The sequence below is a fragment of the Myxine glutinosa genome, chromosome 2 (assembly GCF_964187855.1).
Source record: "Myxine glutinosa chromosome 2, kmMyxGlut1.1, whole genome shotgun sequence".
Classification (NCBI taxonomy): domain Eukaryota; kingdom Metazoa; phylum Chordata; class Myxini; order Myxiniformes; family Myxinidae; genus Myxine; species Myxine glutinosa.
In genome coordinates, this window is record NC_136262.1 from 178,779,240 (window position 1) to 178,803,136 (window position 23,897).

A 23,897-nucleotide genomic window follows, 5' to 3' on the forward strand; every position below is an offset into this window, starting at 1 on the left:
GTGATGGGGAAGATTTGGAGGGGAGTGGTGATGGGGAAGATTTGGAGGGGAGGGGTTATGGGGAAGATTTGGAGGGGAGGGGTGAGATTGGATTTTTGAAAGTGTACGATTTATGGGAAACGAACATTTATTGCAAAATGAGTTCCTTGTGACCTTCGAGTTAAAAATACGTTTAAGGACGCTGGATGGAGGATGGAGTGCAGGAGAGTTTAGGGAATGTAGAAAAAAGGCACTATAGGAGATGGATATTTTTGTTGGGATGAATTGATTTGGTGAGCAAGTTGAAAGCAGCCTTTTAAAGAAGAAGAAGAAAAAGGTGTTATAAAATATGACGGAATACATAACTTGAGGGGAAAGTGTAAACATTGAAGGTTAATGAGTGAAAACTATCTGGGGAAATGGGGGAGAAACACGTGGTCGAAGAACGAACGAACGAATAAGAATGAATAAACGAATGAGAACAGAGAAGGAAATGTTTTTTTTTTTTTTTTTTTTTTTTTTTTTTTGAGTTGAGATTTACACAAGGAAGTAGGCTATGGGTGAAAAGCCTGGGAATACAGAGAACGAAAGTTATTGGATCACAAACGACGGACCGCTGAGAGAAAAACAAAGCCTCAAGGTTGTACAGTGCACACTGTACAAGGCCTCAAGACACGACACGGCAAACAGACGATCAATTTATGAAAGATAAACACCGAGAAACAACCAAAGTTGCACACAATAACTTCACACACCGAAAGATAAATACAGTTTCGACAAAATACAATTGTGAACAGACAACTTCGAAAAACGTGGAGACCGTGTGGAGCTTCGAAAATCCCTCCCACCGTCTCCGAGATCTCCTTTGTCAAATTTGATGGGTTCTGCGAGTGTTTGGTGGGTTTCGTTAGGGTTCGGCGCCTTTAAAAAGAACCACTGCTCAAGCAAGTCTACACCCCTTTTAAAATTTTCACGTTTTCTTCCCTTCTAGCCTGAAATCAAAATGCATTTAATCAGACTTTTTCCACCTATATTTGCACATCGTAACCCCTTTCTAGTTTTGTATTCTTAATGAATTTTCTGAAATTTGTATAATTTGTTTTTCGCTTGGAAGTTGTGGGATGCGATGTGTAAATAAACGTAGAAAACGTCTGTTTTAATGCAATTTAATTCCAGGTTATAAGGCAACAAAACGTGAAAATTTTGAAAGGGGGTTGTACACTTTTTCTATAGGCATTGTTTGTACCGATATGCATTGTAGACAAAGGGGTACACAGATATTGGCAGGACTTGTAGGAAGTGGTGGAATTTGGATTTGTGGTGCCCAAGGCCAAAGGTCAATTGTAGCGCCCCACAGGCACTGTCATAGTCAGGGATTTATATCGGGGCCATATGAAAGAGCTCTCAGCTTCCCCAGTATCTCAGCAGCAGAGATGAGCTCTCCTACTCTTTCCAAAGACCACCGTGGGATCCTTAACATCCACCAACTAATGACGGTGGTCGGGACACCCAGGTTAACGTCCATCCAAGGAATGACACACACATTGATGAATCACCTTGACTGTGAAACACCAGGATGACAGCTTATAGCTGGGTCAAGATTCGAACCCAGGTGAGACAACATCGAGACGATATCTGCGTACATCTCAGCCATCCTGCCAACCAAACACACTCTCTGATTCCTCTCACCACAGTTTACACTCTTGTCCAGAGTCCAGACCCTTCAAGTGCAGCGCCTTCTTCACTTTTTTCCTCACACATCTATCCTCACCATATGTCATACATCGTAGCGTATCTTGCTTGTACACAAAGGCCGGGCTTTTTTTTTTTTTTTTTTTTTTTTTTTTTTTTTTTTTTTTTTTTTTTGTATACAAGGTCGAGGCTCGTGAAAGAGCGAACATTAATCACACAGAAAGACAAACCGACACATAAAACATATAACATAGGGAGCGGTAGACAAGATGGGGAGAGAGGGGGAAGGACACAAACACAACATTTGAGAGCAGGGACTGAGAGACATGGAGACATCGAGAGATCTGAGAGAGGGCGAGGGCTTTGGGGGGGGGGGGCGTGGGAAGGGGGCGGTGGGAGAGGTATAAAACATATGGACACTGCCAGGACTTCCAGGAAAGAAGTTGGAATTTCAAACAAGGTGGATCTGGGGTGAATTAGCGGGGGTAGAAAAGATCAAGGTTTTGGATGGGGGAAGATAAGAGATGGTGGTGAACAGCTGTTTTAAAGACCTGGAGGGAGGAGTGGGATTGAAGGGAGTGAGGGAGTTTGTTCCAGAGGCGGGAGAAAAGAGGAATGAAAGAGTGAAGGTGAGCAGAGAGCCGAGATTTCGGCAGTTTAACCATCAGAGGGTTGCTGGCAGATCTTGTGCGACCTGTAGGAATATTTGGGGGACAGAGCACAGAGAGAGCTGGGGGTGCAAGGCCGGAGAGGAGTCGGTAGAAGACAGAAAGACCACCTACCTGCCTGCGGTGAGTGAGTGAAAGGCCCTCAGAGATAGCTTCATCGCGGGAGATTCCAATAATTCTGAAAGCTTTGGTTTCAACAGCGTGAAGCCGAGCTAGGTGTGAGGCAGGAGCACCGGCCCATAGGGGAGAACAGTATTCCATTGAGCTGCGGATGAAAGCCTTGTATGTGGTGAGGAGCTCAGGTGTGCCGAGGAAGGACTTCGCACGACGGAGGATGCCCAGTCGGCGACTGGCTTTGGAGGCCAGCTTGGAAATGTGGTTTTCCCAAGAAAGATCATGGCAGATAGTGAGACCCAAAATCTTGAGCGACAGAACTTCTTGGAGAGGATTGTTGAGAAAGTAGATGGGAGGGTTGTCCAGTCGATCTTTTCGGAGAGACATAGTAAGAGTGTGAGATTTGTCAGGATTGAAAGACATGTTCCACTTGTTTGACCAGTCTGTGATTTTGTCCAGGTCTTCAGAGAGTGAGGAGGCAGCAGACTGCCGATCTGAGGGAAGAGGAATGGAGCGGCAGAGAGTGGAGTCATCAGCAAAGAGATAGAGAGGATTTTCGAGAGAGTCAGAGAGATCATTGATGAAGACCAGAAAAAGCACGGGGCCCAGAACACTGCCTTGGGGAACTCCAGCCTGAACAGGAAGAGGAGATGAGAGAAACCCATTCAGGGCCACACGTTGACGACGACTAGAGAGGAAGTCCGCCAGCCATGCGTGGAGATTTCCATGGATACCAAAGGAGGAGAGTTTGGTGAGCAGAGCGGGGTGCCAGACCGTGTCGAAGGCACGTGATATGTCGAGGGAGACAGCTCTAATTTCCTGTTTGGCATTGAGGACCTCCATCCATTGTTGAGACAGCAGAAGCAGCATGTCCAGAGTAGAGTGACCTGGTCTGAAACCAAATTGATGATCAGAGATCAAGCCATTGGAGAAGAGGAAAGATTTCATATCCGAAGCAATGATGGATTCCATGACTTTGCTGATAATTGGGAGAAGGCTGATTGGTCTGTAGTTGCTAGGATCTGTTTTTGCACCTTTTTTGTGCAAAGCGGTGATGTTGGCTGATTTCCAAGCAGATGGCAGTTGACCTTGAGCAAAAGAGAGGGTGAAGAGAACAGAGAGAGGGTGAGATAGAGCAGCAGAGCAGGATTTTAGGACCCGTGGGCTGATGCCGTCGGGTCCAGTTGCAGAATCAGAGTCGAGGGTTGACAGAAACTTTTCCACCTTGTCAGGAGGAAAGGACACGGAGCCCAGGAGCAGCAGGGTACGACTGGGTATGGTGGGTACAGAGAGGGATGGGTTTGGGACACAAGATTTAGAGGCAAACACAGAGTTGAGGCATTCAGCTTTTTCACGTGCGGAGTCAGCTGTGTAGCCGTTTGAGGTAAGGGAGGGGATGGAGGGGGAACAAACACCAGAAACGGATTTGACCAGACGCCACCAGGATTTGGAAGAGGGAGACAGATAAGAGAGTTCGGTCTTGAGAATGGAGAGATATTGTTTCCTGGCTCTCCTGAGGGTGGACACACACTTGTTTCGGGCTTTGTGAAAGGAAATGAGATTTCCTTCCGTTGGATTTGCTTTCCAGGAGACGAAGGCAAGTTGTTTCTGGGAAACAGCCTCACCACAAGATTCCGTGTACCATGGACGGGAGGAAGGGTATGACAACTGAAGACGAGATGGGATAAATCTGTGCATGAGAGAGAGCAATTTACTTTGGAAGAATTCCCAGGATGAGTTGATGTCAGAGGTGGTAGAGATGGGAGACCAGTCCAGATGATTGATGGCTGCTTGAAGACCGTGCCAGTTGGCCTGAGTGAAATGCCAGACTCGTCGACGCTGAGCAGGCTCCCTGAGGATGGTCAGAGAGATGTCCACTTTAACAAGGACATGATCAGATGATCCGATCGGAGCAGAAGAAGAGCAGCAGACATTTTCAGGGAAGTTAGTCATAACCAAGTCCAGAAGAGAAGATGTTCCGTTGACTGAGATCCGGGTCGGGAAATTGACAGATTGTGTCAGTCCCAGTGAGTCGCAGAAGTCCTTTGCTGAGGAGCCATGGCTGGTGAGAGAGGTACCCACACCCAGCCAACTGGCATGATGACAGTTGAAATCACCACATATGAGGAAGAGAGAGTTGGGATGAGCAGATAGAAGTTGGTCCATATCATCAGACAGCGAGATGTAGATGGAGTCATCACTGTTTGGTGGACGGTACAACACACATATGAACAAGAGGTGGGAGCGAAGGGGAAGCCGTAGCCAGAGGTATTCCTGGGGGTGAGGTGGAGAGAGTGCAGTGCAGGGCGAGTGAGGAAGAGAGTTTTTGATAAAGATAGCAACCCCGCCTCCAGGACGAAGCTCAGGTCTATCATACCGGAGGAGGGAGTAGCCCGGGAGAGATACTATGGAATCAGAGACATCATAAAGGAGGAAAGTTTCTGTTAAGCAGATCACGTCTGGTTTGACAGAAGCAACCTGTATGGAGAGATCAGTTAAGTTTGAACGAAGGCCCCGGATGTTTGAGGTCCATACCGTTAATGAAGAGGAAGGGGGAGCATCAGATACAGAACAGGGGGGAGGAGGGGTAGGGTAAGATGTGGAAGAGGTGGAAGAGGTAGGGAGAGCTGTTGAAGGTGTGTCAGAGATTTCAGAATAGCTCGGAGAAAGGGAAGGATGGGGCGGACAAAAGGTTTGATGGTGATTGGGTGAGCCACAATGAGGTGTTATTTGAGGAGGGGGAAGAGCGAGGCAGAAGGTTGGGGGAGATGGAGGTGAGAGTTTGAAGGGGGAAGAAGCGGGGAGGACGCTTTGAGGAGGGGGAGTGAGAGGGGGGAAATTGAGAAGCAATGAGGGTGGGGAGATTTGAAGGGGAGGGGTGAGGGGGAAGTTTGGGAGGGAAGGGGCAAGGGGAGGGATTTGAAAGGGATGGGATATGGGGGAGATTTGGAGGGGAGGGTTGAGGCAGGAGTCTAGGAGGGGAGGGGCGAGGGGGCGTCTTGGCGGGGAGGGGTGAGGGGGTCGTTTAGGAGGGAGGGGGCAAGGGGGGAGATTTGAAAGGGATGGGTGATGGGGAAGATTTGGAGGGGAGGGGTGATGGGGAAGATTTGGAGGGGAGGGGTTATGGGGAAGATTTGGAGGGGAGGGGTGAGATTGGATTTTTGAAAGTGTACGATTTATGGGAAACGAACATTTATTGCAAAATGAGTTGCTTGTGACCTTCGAGTTAAAAATACGTTTAAGGACGCTGGATGGAGGATGGAGTGCAGGAGAGTTTAGGGAATGTAGAAAAAAGGCACTATAGGAGATGGATATTTTTTTTGGGATGAATTGATTTGGTGAGCAAGTCGAAAGCAGCCTTTTAAAGAAGAAGAAGAAAAAGGTGTTATAAAATATGACGGAATACATAACTTGAGGGGAAAGTGTAAACATTGAAGGTTAATGAGTGAAAACTATCTGGGGAAATGGGGGAGAAACACGTGGTCGAAGAACGAACGAACGAATAAGAATGAATAAACGAATGATAACAGAGAAGGAAAATTTTTTTTTTTTTTTTTTTTTTTTTTTTTTTTCCGAGTTGAGATTTACACAAGGAAGTAGGCTATGGGTGAAAAGCCTGGGAATACAGAGAACGAAAGTTATTGGATCACAAAAGACGGACCGCTGAGATAAAAAACAAAGCCTCAAGGTTGTACAGTGCACACTGTACAAGGCCTCAAGACACGACACGGCAAACAGACGATCAATTTATGAAAGATAAACACCGAGAAACAACCAAAGTTGCACACAATAACTTCACACACCGAAAGATAAATACAGTTTCGACAAAATACAATTGTGAACAGACTTAACTTCGAAAAACGTGGAGACCGTGTGGAGCTTCGAAAATCCCTGCCGCCGTCTCCAAGATCTCGCGAGAGTCAAGGAAACTCCAAAAATATGCTTAAGGAAACTCCACCCGTTAAAGAGAAAAAAATAAGAAGTATCCTCGGATGGCCGATGTATAAATTTTACACTATAAAGAGGGTGAAATTATAGAAAAGTGTGGATTCCAACATTGATCTCTATACTAAATGTATGGCAGCGAGAATCTCATTTTTTGAAGCCATTTGTCCCCCATCTTTGCTCTCCTATGAGTTCCCACACGCTGGATAATAACCAAGGTGAATGCCACTTTCCGATGAAATATGATGCCTCTTTTCCTTTGATCAATACCATCACAATTTTTACAAAGCAGCACACTATGCCATATAATAAATACTATCGTGTCCCCAGGGTTAAGACCCCTGGATGACGAATGACCGAAACGAGCTTTAACTCCGAGGCGTATTTTGAACCTTGGCTGGGGTTATTTCGAACCCACAAAACAAAGAAAGGAACCAGCACAAGAAAAGTAAAATTAAACAAATAATGAATTTCTTAAAAGTAATTGGAAACCAAATAAAATGAATGAGGTAAAACTGAATTTTAACTTGAGACCTCTCCATCAGACTCATATACAGACAAGGGAAAAACAAAAGTAAAAATAAATAATGTTTCTGATGGCTGGCACTTAGCTCTGTTTCAATGAGGGTCTTGATGTTCGTTGAATGGGTCCGGTCCATCGGCGAAAGGACCGAGCGTCGACTTGCAGGGCCGTCTTAAGGCATGGGCACACTGGGCAGTTGCCCAGGGGCCCGAAGTTGCCCAGGGGCCCCACGATTCTAGGGGCACCATGCTGCCATATTGTTCATGAGAGATCTCTTGGCAGAGTGGATAATTACTCGACCTCTCGCTGGAAAGGCCTGGGATTAAGTTACGAAATATGACTGTAGCAGATTACATTTCATTTTATATGCAAATGATAGGCCTATAATATGCATTAACCTTATTTCGTTAAGATTTCCACTCATTTATTCACTGTGTAAAATACGAAACAAGTTTCGCTGCGCATCCCGATTGCCATTTGTTGAATGACGTCACGCACTTCTTGTTGAAGTTGAGTTGAAGAATCTAATTATCTCCAAATAATCCGGAAGAATTCCCATGTTTTAAACGCGCGTCATGTTATAGGTGTATAGAGCAGTTTAACATGTCCTTCCACAGCATGGTATTATAATTAAAAAATAAATAACAAAAATAATGATAACATTGTAACAAAGCATATATTAATTAATCTAATAATATTAATAACAATAATAACATTAGTATTATTTGGCAATAATTTGCGCATCCCGATTGCCATTTGTTGAATCTTGAATGACGTCACGCACTTCTCTCAAATTTATTCCAGCAAGCGCCATCAGCATTTCACAGCGCCAACTATTTGTCTTGTCACTTTTGTGAATTGTGAATGGTGAGCATCTTCCATGCTTATGTAATAAGGTATGTACAGTTTAAATTCGTTGTCAATTATAATGCATTAACAACCAATATTTGCCGAAATGATTGTCAAAGTGTCCGTGTCCACTGGGCACGAAGAATTGAGTTTATCCTCATCGTGTCGTTCACCTAATCGAGTTTATCCTTTCGGAAAAGATCACGTTGTGGTCAAGCGTCTGTCTGACACGAGATGGTCGCCGCATTTTGATGCTGTCCATGCTCTGCCTAGAGCCAGAGGTTTCAAAAAAATTAAACATGCACTGGATTCGGTATCAGCTGACACTGACCGGGAAGTGAACACAAGGCGAGAGGCAGAAGGATTGGGCGAGAAAATAGAGAACCTGGAAACGATTTTTCTGACTTCTTTGGAACGACATTCTCGAAAGAGTAAGCAAAACAAGTAAGGTCCTGCAGTCAAAAGATGTGGACTTACTTGTTGCCATGAATCTTCTTGAGTCTCTGAAAACGTATCTTCAGGAAACTAAAGACAAATTTAGTGAATATGAACTGAAGGCCAGGAGTAGGTGTCCAGATTCGGATTACAGCGATGTGAATAAACGGGTGCGAAAGCGAAGTGTACGTCTGACTACATATGACGGATCAGAAGAAGAGATACTTCTAAACAAAAGTGAAAAGTTCAGGGCGGAAACATCCCTTCTGTTCTGGACTTTCTGAACTCTGACCTGACAAAACGTGCAGATCATTCATGGATTGGAAATCTGTTTTCCTTCTTCAGTCAATTGAAAACGATTGGTTCTGATGAGTTAAACAAAAAGTGCGAACACTTGGCTGATGTGTATCACAAAGACCTTGATTATGGTGACCTTCTAAATGAATGTCAGCAACTCAAGCACTACACGGTTCTTGATGAAAATTGTGAGACTCTTCCTGCGTTGTACAGAAAAATAATTTCGGACAACTTGAAATCTGTGTTTCCCAATGTTGAAATTGCACTCGGAGTGTTCATGTGCATGATGGTGACCAACTGTACAGGGGAACGTTCATTTTCAAGATTGAAGCTTACAAAGAATGAGCTTCGCAGCACAATGCGGCAGCAGCGTTTGAACTGGCTTTCACTCATGTGCATGGAAAATGACATCCTGAAGACCATTGACTTCAAGCCAATTATAAATCAATTCTCTGCAAAGAAATTTGGCAAACGTTTGCATAATAATAAATAATTAATACTGTACCATCTCCCTCTGTACAGTGTACCAATTATTATCATGTATATGTTGAAATGTTTTTTTTTTTTCAAGGCTTATGTTATATTGTTCAAAACTTTGTGTTGATTAATCCTCGCTTTACAGTGTTTTTTTTATGTTTAAACATTGATTTTGTTGAAAGTACCAATAAATCTATCGGTTTAATTTTATTGTTATATTGTAATATTCTTACAGGTCGCACAAGATCTGCCAGCAACCCTCTTATGGTTAAACTGCCAAAATCTCGGCTCTCTGCTCACCTTCACTCTTTCATTCCCCTTTTCTCCCGCCTCTGGAACAAACTCCCCACTCCCTTCAATCCCACTCCTACCTCCAGTTCTTTAAAACAGCTGTTCACCACCATCTCTTATCTTCCCACATCCAAAACCTTGATCTTTTCTACCTCCGCTAATTTCACCCCAGATACACTTTTTGAAATTCCAACTTCTTTCCTGGAAGTCCTCGCAGTGTCCATATGTTTTATACCTCTCCCACCTCCCCCCAATCCATCTCCCTCCCACAGTTCTCTCGATGTCTCTGCTCTCAAATGTTGTGTTTGTGTCCTTCCCCTTCTCTCCCCATCTTGTCTACCGCTCCCCTTATTTTGTGGTTTGTGTCGGTTTGACTTTTTGTGTGATTAATGTTAGCTCTTTCACGAGCCTCGATGTTGTATACAAAAAAACCCCCAAAAAATTGACTTTACATTTTTATTCCCGTGGGTGGGTGGGAAGAGGCCCCACTGGATTGTTTTGCCCAAGGCCTACAATGCTCTTAAGACGGCCCTGTCGACTTGTCCACAATGGTGCTGGTCAAGTGCTCCCACACACTGAGTCAGAAACAGGCAGCCAAACGTCCCCCCAGTTCGATCCCAAAGCTGGCACAAGAGAGAGAGCGAGTCCGCTTCTTTCTCCTCCTCTCCACGATCGCACACGAGCCAGGAACAGCCAAACCAGGGACAAATAACAAAAGCAACCACCCGATCTGATTGCTAGCACCAAGGAGAGTCAAAAATGTGACCATTCATCACGTACGCCAGGACCAGCAGAGAGAAGAGAGAAAGATGGCGAGACGGCGTGACGGCGTCTTTTTCCTTTCAGCTCTCGAATGTCGGACCGCTGATGTCACACTCTGTCCAATCACCGAGCATTACTCAATCATTCCATCGCATCTCCACCAATCATGAAGACCGGGGTGTGGCCTCCTTGTTACGAGTCATCAGGGGGTGGAGTCTAATCTCTGTTCAGGAATGTTCGGATGACGTCGGGGTTTACTTGCTGATTAGCAAATGTGCTGGGTCTTTTGGACCTGGCGGCATGGTGAGCAAATTAGTCCATTGTCTTGCCGGCTGAGTTTTATAAGAACATTAGGGAAAAATCACAGAGAGGCATGCACATACATGGGAATTTAACCTTATAGACCCCACCTTGATAGCACAACTCCACTCCTCCGTGTGGAGACACCTAAACACTTAACCGGACATTCGACTCCACTTAGATACATCGAGATAGCTTCTTCTTCTTCACGCTAATCGGAGTGTGCTAATTCATACGATTCTGACTTTTCCATGAGGTATTTCATGCCGACCCTCACAAACATAACAATTCCATAATAATGCTTTTTTTGTCATATCGGGAATAGACTAAAATCCAGTGAGAATGGGATAAAATCAAGTGGGGAAGGAGAAAAATGAAGTAGGAAGTTGGAATTGTTGTCGGAATATGCACCTTGAAACAGAAACAGGATTTTCTGTATTGTGGGAGGAGGAATATGGTGGATAGACAATTCCGGTGGCTTCAGGACTGCCCGACCAATCAACGTTAGGCACCCTGTCGTGTTAGTATGGAGATCAGGGGATTCCATTCAAGACATCAAAAGAACAAACTTGTCACAGGATCCGCACCATCCCTAATTGGGCTCCTATTGCGCGAGACATCTGTATCTGATCGACACGTAATTACGCTATTACGACATTTTTGTCCAACAATTTGCAGTCATGATAATAAAAATCATTTCAGTTGAAATATTATTTTATTTGCATATATGTCACCTTCCCATTGAGATTGGGACTGTGGCCTAAAATGGATTTGTTTGGTCTCGTGTCGATGTAGTGTGGAATAGAGTTCACCGGAATCTCAAGACAACTGTCCCATTTAACAAGCGTCTAAATGTCACAATTTGCGAGATTGCGTCTAGATGTAGCACAGGCATTGTGGACATAATAGGCGAATGGCCACCTCCTACATCAACGTTCCTTATTAAGGACACTCAGATATCCACCACAGCTGATGTATGTTTTGGAAACTATGTTTTGAAGTTTATAATTTAAATAAAGTTGAACAAGGGATGTTGTGAAATTAACATCATTTACAGCAATTCTTTAAATTACATTAAAGTTTAGGAACAACCATTACTGTACAATTAAGTGTGTGTGTGTGTGTGTGAGTGTGTGTGTGTGTGTGTGTGTGTGTGTGTGTGTGTGTGTGTGTGTGTGTGTTATGGTACGGTTGCAGGTGAAATAATTAGGATTGTGAGAGCAACCACACACAGCTCTGAACTGGGCAATAAATTACAACAACTAGTCAGATGTATGCTAGCACAGGGAGCCACAGTTGGTAGATTAAAACAAGTTTTTTTTTTATATCACAAAAAGGTACCAAATCGAATTAGTAAAATACAATACGAATAATAAAAATATTATTCATGAGATCTTTATGTAAATACAGTACAATATAATAATTCAATATACTACAAATCAATGTTGCTAGGAATCAGTGGTTGCTAGGATATGGCAGCATGCAAAAAAACGTTATAGGTGACAGTTTGAACATTCGAAGTACAGTTTGATCGAGAGGTAGGTGGTGTGGTCGTGCTGGTTGGTAGATTGATGTATTTAAGGTAAGATGTGCATGATTTAATGATATTATCATTGTAGTGAAAATGTATCAAAGTTGAACCCAGGAGTGATGCCCACTTAAACCGCAGAGGGGCATCTATAAGACCTCGGACGTCCGCGACGCTGAGCCACTCCTGTGACATTTTACTATGACATGTAGTCTTGAATGGTACGTACCCACACATATATTCTAGGCTTGCTTGCATTGACTAATATAATCGATCCTTCCTATATGATGCCAAGATCCTGATATCTATTGCATGATTGTATTTTACAGGACTAGGGCATGCCCGTACGTGGGTGCCCGTTCCTTGCCAAAAAAAAAAAAAAACGCTACCCGTACGCTCTACCCCGCCCGTACGCCCGTAAACAAAAAAAACAACGCTCTTCGCTTCCGCCCTTCGCTCTGACTGAATTGGGAGAAATAATGCGCATAAGAAATCGAGAAATTATTATTTTCTCCGGAAGAAATCGAATTACGAACCGTAATGGCGCACGCGCTCGGCTCGGCTCGCTCTCACATCGGCCACGCCTACGCAACAACGCGTTCTGTGATTGGCTGCCGGAAGTGAAGTCTTCACTGTCCGGAAGGTCGCAAATCGCAGTTACGATGAATCGCAAATTAGTTTTAATTAGTTTTAAAACATAGTTTAACGCCAACATAGTTTGCCAACGTGAAATAAATGAATACGCTCTCAAATGTGCCATCCGAGGCAGAGTCTGTTCGCCACGTTCGGCACACGTGATAGCTCGCTGCTCTCTGATTGGTTGAATCGTTTTTTGGACATAGCTCGGTAACTACTTCTCCGATTAATATGAAACCTTGAAAAGGCACATCCTCGGGTCCCCAGCAATATACCTGGCAAGTTTAAAGTATATCGGACCCGTGGTTGTCGAGAAACAGCGGTCACAGACATACATACATACATACATACATACATACATACATACATACATACACACAGAGATTACTGGAATTATAGATAGATGATGCTAAAGATCTGATTGAGATTAAACCTACCTATGGGACAAAGTTGTGGACTTGGTTGATTTTCACAACATTAAATCTCAATCAAGATCTACGGAAATGGCGGGACACAAGATGATCCATGCACCGACATTCAGCACTGACCCACAAGCTGTGGATTCGGGCTCGGAGTTAACTCACTGGCTCAAGTCACTGGAGAACCAGTTCAGAGCCCAGGATACCGTTCCCACTGCTGAAACGAAACTGGACGTGCTGCAGACTAAAGTGGACCACCACGTCTACAGGAGCATTGGACGATGTACGACGTACGATGCTGCAGTGGCAGAGCTAAAGCGAATTTACATTAAGAAACGGAGCGTGGTGTACACCAGGTATCTGCTCTCATCGCGGCGACAACAACCCACCGAGTCGATAGATCGCTTCACCCAGGAGCTACGACAACTACTTGCGGACAGTACTCAAGAGGTACGCACTCACGAGCAAGTCCAGGATGATCTTGTCTGAGATGCTTTTGTCTCTGGGATCGGCTCTTCGACTCTTAGGCTAAGACTTTTGGAGACAGCTGACCTGACGTTCACGGAGGCTCTACGGGTGGCACACGTCTACACTGAGGCCCGGGAACAATCTACCGCCTATGACCACACACGGGTCATTGCGGGGACTTCTCAACTCGCGCGACCGGAGAGGGCTACCGCCGAGGATACGGGAGCGGACTCGACCATGCTAGCGGAGCCCCTGGCCGCTCCCGAGGTGGACTCGGATTCCGGCTTGGTGGCGGCTACGGCGGCCAGGCCAAGGCCTGTACGAAATGCTATGTGTTACTTCTGTGGCAATCGACAGCATCCCAGGTCGGCGTGTCCGGCTCGGGAAGCAATATGACATTTGTGTTCGACTAAAGGACATTTTGCAAAAGTCGGCCGAAAGACCGCGCGGGGCGCACGAACTCGTGCGACCTTGAATGGGCTTATCGCCGAGCCAACGGACCGAGCACAGAGCGGGGCGCCTCACCCGACTTTGATGAGCGGTCCTCCTCCTCGTGGGCCCCTGGCTGCACGCTCGACCTTGGTGAGATACATCGGGCCGCCAAAACAAATGGCATGAACACGACCGACCGCGGAGCGACCGTCCTTGACTGGAATCCGAACGCCCTCCAAAGGCTACTCATACAATCGACAAGCTCCTGCTTTGACGTGGCAAACAATGCAAGTGACACGAGCGCCATCCGAAGGCAGCTCATACGAACTACACGCTCTTGCCTCAGCACATGAAACTACAGTTGGCTGCGATCCTTCTCGCGTGACACGAGCGCCATCTGACGGCAGCTCGTACGAACTACACGCTCTTGCTTCAGCACGTGAAACTACAGTTGGCTGCGATTCTTCTCGCGTGACACGAGCGCCCTCTGACGGCAGCTCGTACGGACTACAAGCTCCTGAAGCTCCTGCTTTGGTACGACCATCTATGCGTTTGACACGAGTGCCCTCCGGAGGCTGCTCAAACGACAGGAAAACTGCAGCCGGCGTGGGATGCACACGCGAGGCGCGATCTTCTCGCTCGGATGGCTCAATACCTGCCGGATCTTCTGGCCTTGCTCAGGCTATTATTCCACTCATGGTCGAAGGCATTCTTGCGCGGGCTTTAGTCGACACGGGGTCTACGGATAGTTTTATCGAGCATCGACTGGTGCATAAACATGGGTGGCCGGTCCTCGGGACAACACGACGGATCTTTATGGCCTCCCAAGGGCTTAGGCTCAGCACAAAAGGGGAATGTCGATTGAAGCTTGTGATAAAGGGACGCATGTTTCCAGATGTACATCTCATGGTCTTACCTGCTTTATGTGCTGACATTCTGTTAGGACACGATTTTCTTAAACGACATGGACGTTTGGAAATGGAATTCAGTGGGACTGACACGCTTGCTGTGTGTGCACTTGCGAAAATGGAAATTGAGCCTCTTTCGCTGTTCCCCAACTTGACCACTGACTGCACTCCTGTAGCGGTGAAATCACGGCGCTACTCACGAGCAGACGCGCAATTCATTGCGGAAGAAGCAGCCCAGCTCTTAAAGGAAGGTATCATATAACCCAGCCGGTCGCCGTGGCGGGCCCAGGTCTTAGTGGTGCGAAGTGAAGCCCATCGCCGATGCATGGTAATCGACTATTCACAGATGGTTAATCACTTTACACAGCTGGACGCCTACCCTTTACCGGGGATGGAAGCGCTGGTACGACAGGTGGCCCAGTACTCAGTCTACAGCCCTCTCGATCTGCGTAGTGCGTATCATCAGATCCCCATCTCGAGGGCTGATCGCATCTATACCGACTTTGAATCGGGTCAAAGGTTATACCAGTTCACCCGACTACCTTTTGGGGGTGACGAACGGGGTCACCTGTTTTCAGAGGGCGATGGAAGACCTCGTTACTAAGGAGAACTTGACAGATGTCTTTGTATATCTGGACAATGTTACGGTTTGTGGGTATGACCAGGGGCATCATGATGCTAATCTGAAGCGCTTCCTCGAGGTCGCGCAGAGGTATCGCCTAACCATGAATGAGGCTAAGTGTCGTTACTCTACGCACGATAGATCTTCTGGGGTACACCGTGACCCATGGCTCTGTCGCTCCAGATAAGGAGCGTCTGCGACCTTTGCTCGATATGGCTCCGCCTAGCGATCGAGCTTCGCTGAAGTGTGCTCTCGGCCTGTTCGCCCATTATTCTAAGTGGGTGCAAAATTTCTCTGCGAAGCTCCGCCCGCTTGTGGCCTGCAACACGTTCCCCATGAGCCCAGCCACCTTGGCAGCCTTTGGGGGCCTTAAGGCCGACATCGCTGGCGCCGCTGTGTCGACGATCGACGAGAGCGAATCTTTCGTCTTAGAAAGTGATGCCTCGGATCATGTGATAGCGGCGACACTCTCCCAGGAGGGGGGGGGGGGGCGCCCTGTGGCTTTCTTTTCGCGGACTCTCACCTCTGCTGAGCGGAGGCATTCGTCTGTCGAAAAGGAAGCGTACGCGATCGTCGAGTCGATTCGGCGATGGCGACCGTACTTACTCAGGCGATGCTTCCAAATCATCACGGACCAACAAAGCGTAGCGTTCATGTACGACACCTTACATGCTCAACGCATTAAGAATGAGAAAATCACTCGCTGGCGTATCGAACTCGCCGACTTCTGCTGCACCATCAAATATCGCCCGGGGAAGGATAACCTGGTCGCCGACGCCTTATCGAGGCCGGCTACATGCGCGGGTATCATAACTCTGGAGGGTCTGCGCACTTTGCACGGCACTATTTGTCATCCTGGGGTGACGCGTTTCGCTCATTTTGTGCGTAGTGGTAATCTGCCGTACTCGATTGAGGACATCCGCCGGATCTGCCGCGGCTGCGCTATATGTGCGGACTCAAACCGCATTTTTACAACCCTCCCATGGGGACGCTGGTTAGGGCTACTAGACCGTGGGAGAGATTGGCAATGGATTTCAAAGGGCCGCTGCCGGTGTCGAGTAACTCTCGTTAACTGCTCACTATCGTTGATGAGTACTCGCGATTCTCTTTTGCTTACACGTGCGTGGATATGACGGCTGCCACGGTCATACGGTGCCTGCAGAATTTGTTTTCGATGTTTGGGTATCCGGCCTACGTGCATACCGATCGGGGTGCGGTGTTCCTGTCTCAGGAAGTGAGAGGTTACTTGCTCCAAAATAATGTCGCTTCGAGTTACACCACACCGTACAGACCCCAGGCGAATGGGCAGGTCGAATGCTTCAATGGGATTATGTGGAGGGCCGTCATGATAAGCCTCAGTGGTAATCTGCCGGGTTACCAGGAGTAATAGTAATACACTCGGCCGTGGCCTCGATAAATGGGCTTGGTCGCTACCTGCGGCGCTGAACTCGATCAGGGCTCTACTATGTACGGCCACCAACCAGACTCCTCACGAAAGACTGTTCCACCACCCTAGAAGCTCGGGTAGTATCCAATCTTTACCCAGTTGGCTCGCTGAGCCGGGGCCGGCCTATCTCAAACGTGCGGTTCGCACAAGCAAGTATGACCCCTGAGTGGATAAGGTGCAGGTACTCCAGGCTAATCCCGAGCATGCTCGTGTGATGACGGCAGATGGACGCGAGTCCACTGTCTCCGTACGCCATCTCGCCCCATGTGGGGTCATCGACCCTTATAGGGATATCGACGAACCGATCTACGAGTCTATGGACTCTCCCGAAGCTTCCTCTATGGAACATCTGCTGTCCCTTCCTTCGTCAAATACACCCCTGCCTGAAGGCTCTGAGTTGCCCCCTCCGACACCTGCCTCCAGCGGCTACTCCGAAGCAGGGGACTCCGGGCTTGGGGAGGCCGTACCCGGTAGTTTCCAGACACGTGCTGGCAGGGTAATTCGCCACCCTGACCACTACGGATGGACCGACTGACATGGAATGACATCCCCAATCAATTAATGCTGACGCACGCTTGATTCCTGCCTAGCGGCAGTGTAGTTCTAACGGCGGGGAGAATGTAGTGAAAATGTATCAAAGTTGAACCCAGGAGTGATGCCCACTTAAACCGCAGAGGGGCGTCTAGAAGACCTTGGACGTCCGCGACGCTGAGCCACTCCTGTGACATTTTACTATGACATGTAGGCTTGAATGGTACGTACCCGCACATATATTCTAGGCTTGCTTGCATTGACTAATATAATCGATCCTTCCTATATGATGCCAAGATCCTGATATCTATTGCATGATTGTATTTTACCGGATGATGCTAAAGATCTGATTGAGATTAAACCTACCTATGGGACAAAGTTGTGGACTTGGTTGATTTTCACAACAATCATATTATCGAGTGTGTAAGGAAAGTTATAAATATATGATAATACATTAAATCCTATTGCGAGCAAAGTTGGAATAAGTGATGTTGCATTGATGGGTTGACTGGCTGCTTGGATGCAACTGAGGTTGTGGATCTACTGATTTACCACCAATTGATGTGGATACATGATCGAGGTTGTGGATCCGCCGTTTGGAGAGGTCCTGGGCTGAAATCAGAATCATTGGAATCTCCCGTGATGACGCTATCTCCGAGGGCCTTTCACTTACTCACCGCAGGCAGGTTGGTGGTCTTTCCCTCTTCTACTGACTCCTCTCTGGCCTTGCTCCCCCAGCTCTCTCTGGGCTCTGTCCCCCAAATATTCCTGCAGGTCGCACAAGATCTGCCTGCAACCCTCTTATGGTTAAACTGCCAAAATCAAGACTCTCTGCTCACCTTCACTCCTTCATTCCTCTTTTCTCCCGCCTCTGGAACAAACTCCCTCACTCTCTTCAATCCCACTCCTCCGTCCAGGTCTTTAAAACGGCTGTTCACCACCATCTCTTATCTTCCCCAATCCAAAACCTTGATCTTTTCTACCCCCGCTAATTTCTCCCCAAAGCCACTTTTTTGAGGTGACTTTTGTCTTCTTTCCTGGAAGTCCTTGGTGTCCTTCCGTTTTATACCTATCCTGCCTCCCCCCAGGCCCTCTCCCTCCCACACATCTCCCGATGTCCCTGCTCTCAAATGTTGTGTTTGTGTGCTTCCTCCCCTTCTCTCCCCATCTTGTCGACCGCTCCCCTTTTTATATACTTTGTTTGCTTGTTTGTTTGATTTGTTTGTTTGATAAATGTTAGCTCTTTCACGAGCCTCGACTCTGTATACAAAAAAAAAAAGCAAAAAAAAAAAAAGATCGAAACCTCGAGGAAGAACAATGCCGAGCTGATGATCCATGCAATCGGGAAACGAGTCAATTGCTTACAGGTTAAGATTCTTGCTTTAGGTGGAGAAACTATGTTTGAGGTTTACAATTTAAATAAAGTTGAATATGGGATGTTGTGAAATTAACATCATTTACAACAATCCTTTAAATTATTTATATTTAAGTTTCGGAACAACCGATACTGTATAATTAATGAAAATGTGTGTGTGTGTGTGTGTGTGTGTGTGTGTGTGTGTGTGTGTGTGTGTGTGTGTGTGTGTGTGTGTGTGTGTGTGCGAATAAAGGAGAGAGATAGAATTGTGAGGAACAGGAATGAAAAAATGAGATGTGTGTGCGTGTGTGTGTCTGTGTGTGTGTGTGTGTGTCTATGTGTGTGCCTGTGTGTGTGTGTGTGTGTGTGTGTGTGCGTGTGTGTGAATAAAAGAGAGAGATAGAATTGTGAGGAACAGAAATGAAAAAACGAGATGTGTGCGCGTGTGTGTGTCTGTGTGTCTGTGTGTGTGTGTGTGTGTGTGTGTGTGTGTGTGTGTGTGTGTGTGTGTCTATGTGTGTGTGTGTGTGCCTGGGCCGTAACTTTTTTCCATTTGAGCTATTCTCACTCAAATTTACCACAAAGCTTTATTATGATAAAACGGTAAAATCAAATTAACTCTTTTGTCAAAAGGTCAGTCACATAAAATCATCCATTTTCATCCAATTGACCGAAAATAATCTGATTGTCCGCTTAAATCTGTCTGCTTGGGTTTTCGAACAGTTCACAAGGGATTCCACATTACTACTTGTAGATGTATTGCAGGTTCATACCTCTCTCTCTTTCGAGCACAATATGACAGAACTTTAGAAGTGCAAGACGAGATCTACTTGAACCAGGCATATATGTAATCGAAGTATTTCGACCAGTATTTTAAAATACCGACTTCTTTCCTGGAAGTCCGAGCAGTGTCTATGTGTTTTTGTTTTCTACCTGTCCCCTCCTCTCCTCCCCCTTTCCCATGCCTCCTTCCCCCAAGCCCTCTCCCTCCCACAGATCTCCAAATGTCCCTGCTCTCCAATGTTGTACTTGTGTGCTTCCCTGTCTCTCCCCATCTTATCTCCCACTCCCTTTATCATATGTTTTATGTGTCAGTTTGTCTTCCGTGCGTGTGTGTGTGTGTGCGTGCGGAAGTGAAGAACCGCATTCGAATTTGGTGTGTGGGTGCAACCCACGTCAAAATCCAAGATGGACGCCGCCATGTATGTCTGATGCCATGTATGTCTGAACGTTGTGAGCTGAATATCTTGAAAAATAAGCGAAGTACCAACTTCTAATCTGGTGTGTGGGTGTATCTAGGCACAAACAAGAACGCTGTTTAAAATTGCGTCGCCACGTCAAAATCCAAGATGGCCACCGCCATGTATGTCTGAACCTTGTTAGATTAATATCTTAAAAAATAAGCGAAGTACCAACTTCTAATCTGGTGTGTGGGTGTATCTCGGCATAAGGAAGAACCCTATTGAAAATTGGGTCGCCACGTCAAAATCCAAGATGGCCGCCGCCATGTACGTCTGAACCATGTGAGATGAATATCTTGACAAATAAGCGAAGTACCAATTTCTAATCTGGTGTGGGGTGTATCTCGGCATAAGGAAGAACGCTATTGAAAATTGGTTCGCCACGTCCAAATCCAAGATGGCCGCCACCATATATATGTCTGAACCTTGTGAGCGAAATATCTTGAAAAATAAGCGAAGTACCAACTTCTAATCTGGTGTTTGGGTGTATCTAGGCACAAGGAAGAACGCTATTGAAAATTGGGTCGCCACGTCAAAATCCAAGATGGCGGCCGCCATGTATGTCTGAACCTTGTGAGCGGAATATCTTGAAAAATAAGCGAAGTACCAACTTCTAATCTGGTGTGTGGGTGTATCTAGGCATAAGGAAGAACGCTATTGAAAATTGGGTCGCCACGTCAAAATCCAAGATGGCCGCCTCCATGTATGTCTGAACCTTGTGAGCGAAATATCATATCAAAGCATGTTTTCTGCGTCTTCCACTTTTTTTTTCTTTTTTTTTGTATACTGAATCGAGGCTCGTGAAAGAGCTAACATTTACTTCACAAACAAATCAACCAGACAAACAAAGTATATAAAAAGAGGGAGCGGAAAACAAGATGGGGAGAGAAGGGGAAGCACACAAACACAACATTTGAGAGCAGGGAGATGTGTGGAAGGGAGAGGGCTTGGGGGGAGGAGGCGTGGGAAGGGGGCCCACCTGCAACAGCTTGGACTGGGCAGTGGGGAGGGAGAAGTATAAAACACAAGGACACCAAGGACTTCCAGGACAGAAGTTGGTATTTCAAAAAAGTGGAATTGGGGTGAAATTAGCGGGGGTAGAAAAGATCAAGGTTTTGGATGGGGGAAGATAAGAGATGGTGGTGAACAGCTGTTTTAAAGACCTGGAGGGTGGAGTGGGATTGAAGAGAGTGAGGGAGTTTGTTCCAGAGGTGGGAGAAAAGAGGAATGAAGGAGTGAAGGTGAGCAGAGAGTCTTGATTTTGGCAGTTTGACCATAAGAGGGTTGCAGGCAGATCTTGTGCGACCTGTAGGAATATTTGCGGGACAGAGCCCAGAGAGAGCTGGGGGGGGGGGCAAGGCCAGAGAGGAGTCGGTAGAAGACGGAAAGACCACCAACCTGCCTGCGGTGAGTGAGTGAGAGGCCCTTGGAGTTAGCTTCATCGCGGGAGATTCCAATGACTCTGAATGCTTTGGTTTCAACAGCGTGAAGACGAGCTAGGTGTGAGGCAGGAGCACCAGCCCAGAGGGGAGAGCAGTATTCCATTGAGCTGTGGATGAAAGCCTTGTATGTGGTGAGGAGCTCAGGTGTGCCAAGAAAGGACTTCGGACGACGGAGGATGCCCAGTCAGCGACTGGCTTTGGAGGCCAGATTTGAAATGTGGTTTTCCCAGGAAAGATCATGGCAGATAGTGAGACCCAAAAGCTTGAGTGACAGAACTTCTTGGAGAGGAATATTCAGAAAGTGGATGGGAGGGTTGTCCAGTCGGTCTTTTCGGAGAGACATCGTAAGAGTGTGAGATTTGTCAGGATTGAAAGACATGTTCCACTTGTTTGCCCAGTCTGTGATTTTGTCCAGGTCTGCAGAGAGTGAGGAGGCTGCAGGGAGGCTGCAGGGAGGCACCCAGTGAGGAGGCTTGTCAACTCACATCACTTCCCCGACGGAGGACCGAGGCGTAACGCTTGTTATCATCAATGTTAGCTCTTACACGAGCCTCTATCTTGTATACAAAAAAAAAACAAAAAAATGCAGCATCATGTAAAATGTAATTTTTATGTAACTTCAACAATGTCATGGCAATAACAGTTAAATATTATCATCACTGTAATTTTATATTGTCGATCTGCGCTCTCCCGAAACATGTTGCTTCAATATTCACCTATATATATTGTTGCGGATCTCCCGAAGCCCGTCGATGTACAGAGGGGGTCTTAAGCCCCCTTTCCCCCTCGGGTCTTCGTGTCCACGAGGCCTAATCACCACTTCCGCAGCGAGCGTGGAAAAGGGTATTGGGTCGACGCCGCACGTACCTTTGGTACCCACACTGCCACGAAAACGGGACCGGACCTCACACAAGCCACGCTAATCGAATACGCCCGAGCGGTGTGCGTATCACGTGACTCGTGCCATTACCTTTTATTGAACCCGATTCGAGCGGTTCTGTTCGTGCGATGCTAAGCCAATAGTGAAATGACGGGAACGGTCAAATAAGAGGAAGAACACGGTTTATTTACTATTTACAGGCGAAGAGACACAAAGCAGGCACTTAAGCAGTCTTAACTTATCTCCAGACAAAGGGCCCACTCACTCACGCGGGAAAAAGAAGGAAGGAAGGAAGTTTGCGCGCCAAATGCGCCTTGCCGTCGGTTGCTCCGGGACAGCTTGCCCGGCGTGGCCCTCTGGTGGTCATGGCAAGTATGCAGGAATCCCAGGTAGGAGGATTGTCGGCGTAGGTGGCTCAGGAATAGATTGCCTCCACAAGCGCGATTAATACAGCCGCAGGGCACAGGACACGGGGAGAGTTCGTGTACAACGAGGTTATTACAAACAGTTCAATCCACTCGTTCTGCTGCGGTTCTGACGATCTCTGAATTCGGCTCTCTCTTGTCCTCTTGCGTTCTGTGGATTCTAACTCTCACAAGGCTCCGACTCAATTCAACTCAACTCAACTCACTCAACTCAGGTGGGGGGCCCGGGGCAGGGTTTTTATGGCTAAGTCCCGGCCTTACCCGAATGTTCCGTGCCCCTCCTCCCGTCGCCGTGGTGAGCCACTCCCCTCGAGCTCTGATTGGCAGCTCATTGCTTACCGGCCACTCCCCCTGCAGCTCCTCCCTTCGGCCTTGCCAGACTTGTTCAGGCTGAGCACATGGTATTCCAGCCTAATCGAGGCCTACACTTACTGGCCTGCTCAACGCAAAACTGACACAGGAAAGGAGACTACGCTTACATTTACTAAGAGATAACTGAACAACAGCGAGGCTACATGTTGTGGTGCGTCTACCTACGAGGGGGGTTCTCCTTTATTCCCACAACCGCAACAATATATAAAACCGAAAAACACGGTCTGTGAAGCCTCGTGACTACATGTCTATTAATTACATACTGTTTGAACGTTGGTTTCATCCTGTCTAGTAATTGTTCCATTATCCCGATCCTCACACTGGTTGTACCTGAGGTCTCTGATTTGGTTTCTCAGGGCTGCACATTCTTGGTCAAACTCTGCACGAACCACAGCAACAGCTGTTAATATGGCTGTTTCTTTTTCATCTTCAACTTTAGCACCCAAGTTCTGAAATCGCAGCCGTAGCTGTTCTTCATGTTCCGCCGCCAAACTCAGGGAAATTAACCAATCGAGATTAACCACCATTAATTAACGAGATTGAAATTAACCACCGATTATTTTCAAATCGTATGTAACAATGAATTACGATACCTGTTCGAAAAGTTCCCAAAATTCCAAAGGTCTCACAGAAGTTATCACATAAATTCCAAACCTCTGGCTCTGACGGTCCTCGAAGGAAGGTCAGCTTGTTCATTGTTGGCGGGAAACCTCTGCGTCGGCTGCGCACAATGGATAATCGCCACTCCCCGTTTCGACACTCCGGAAAGTTAGTAGAAGTTTCCTCGGAAGATGAGTGTCTGGCCTTGTGCGCAGCGCCATTGTGATGACTCGAAGGCAGATTCTCAGGAGACAATA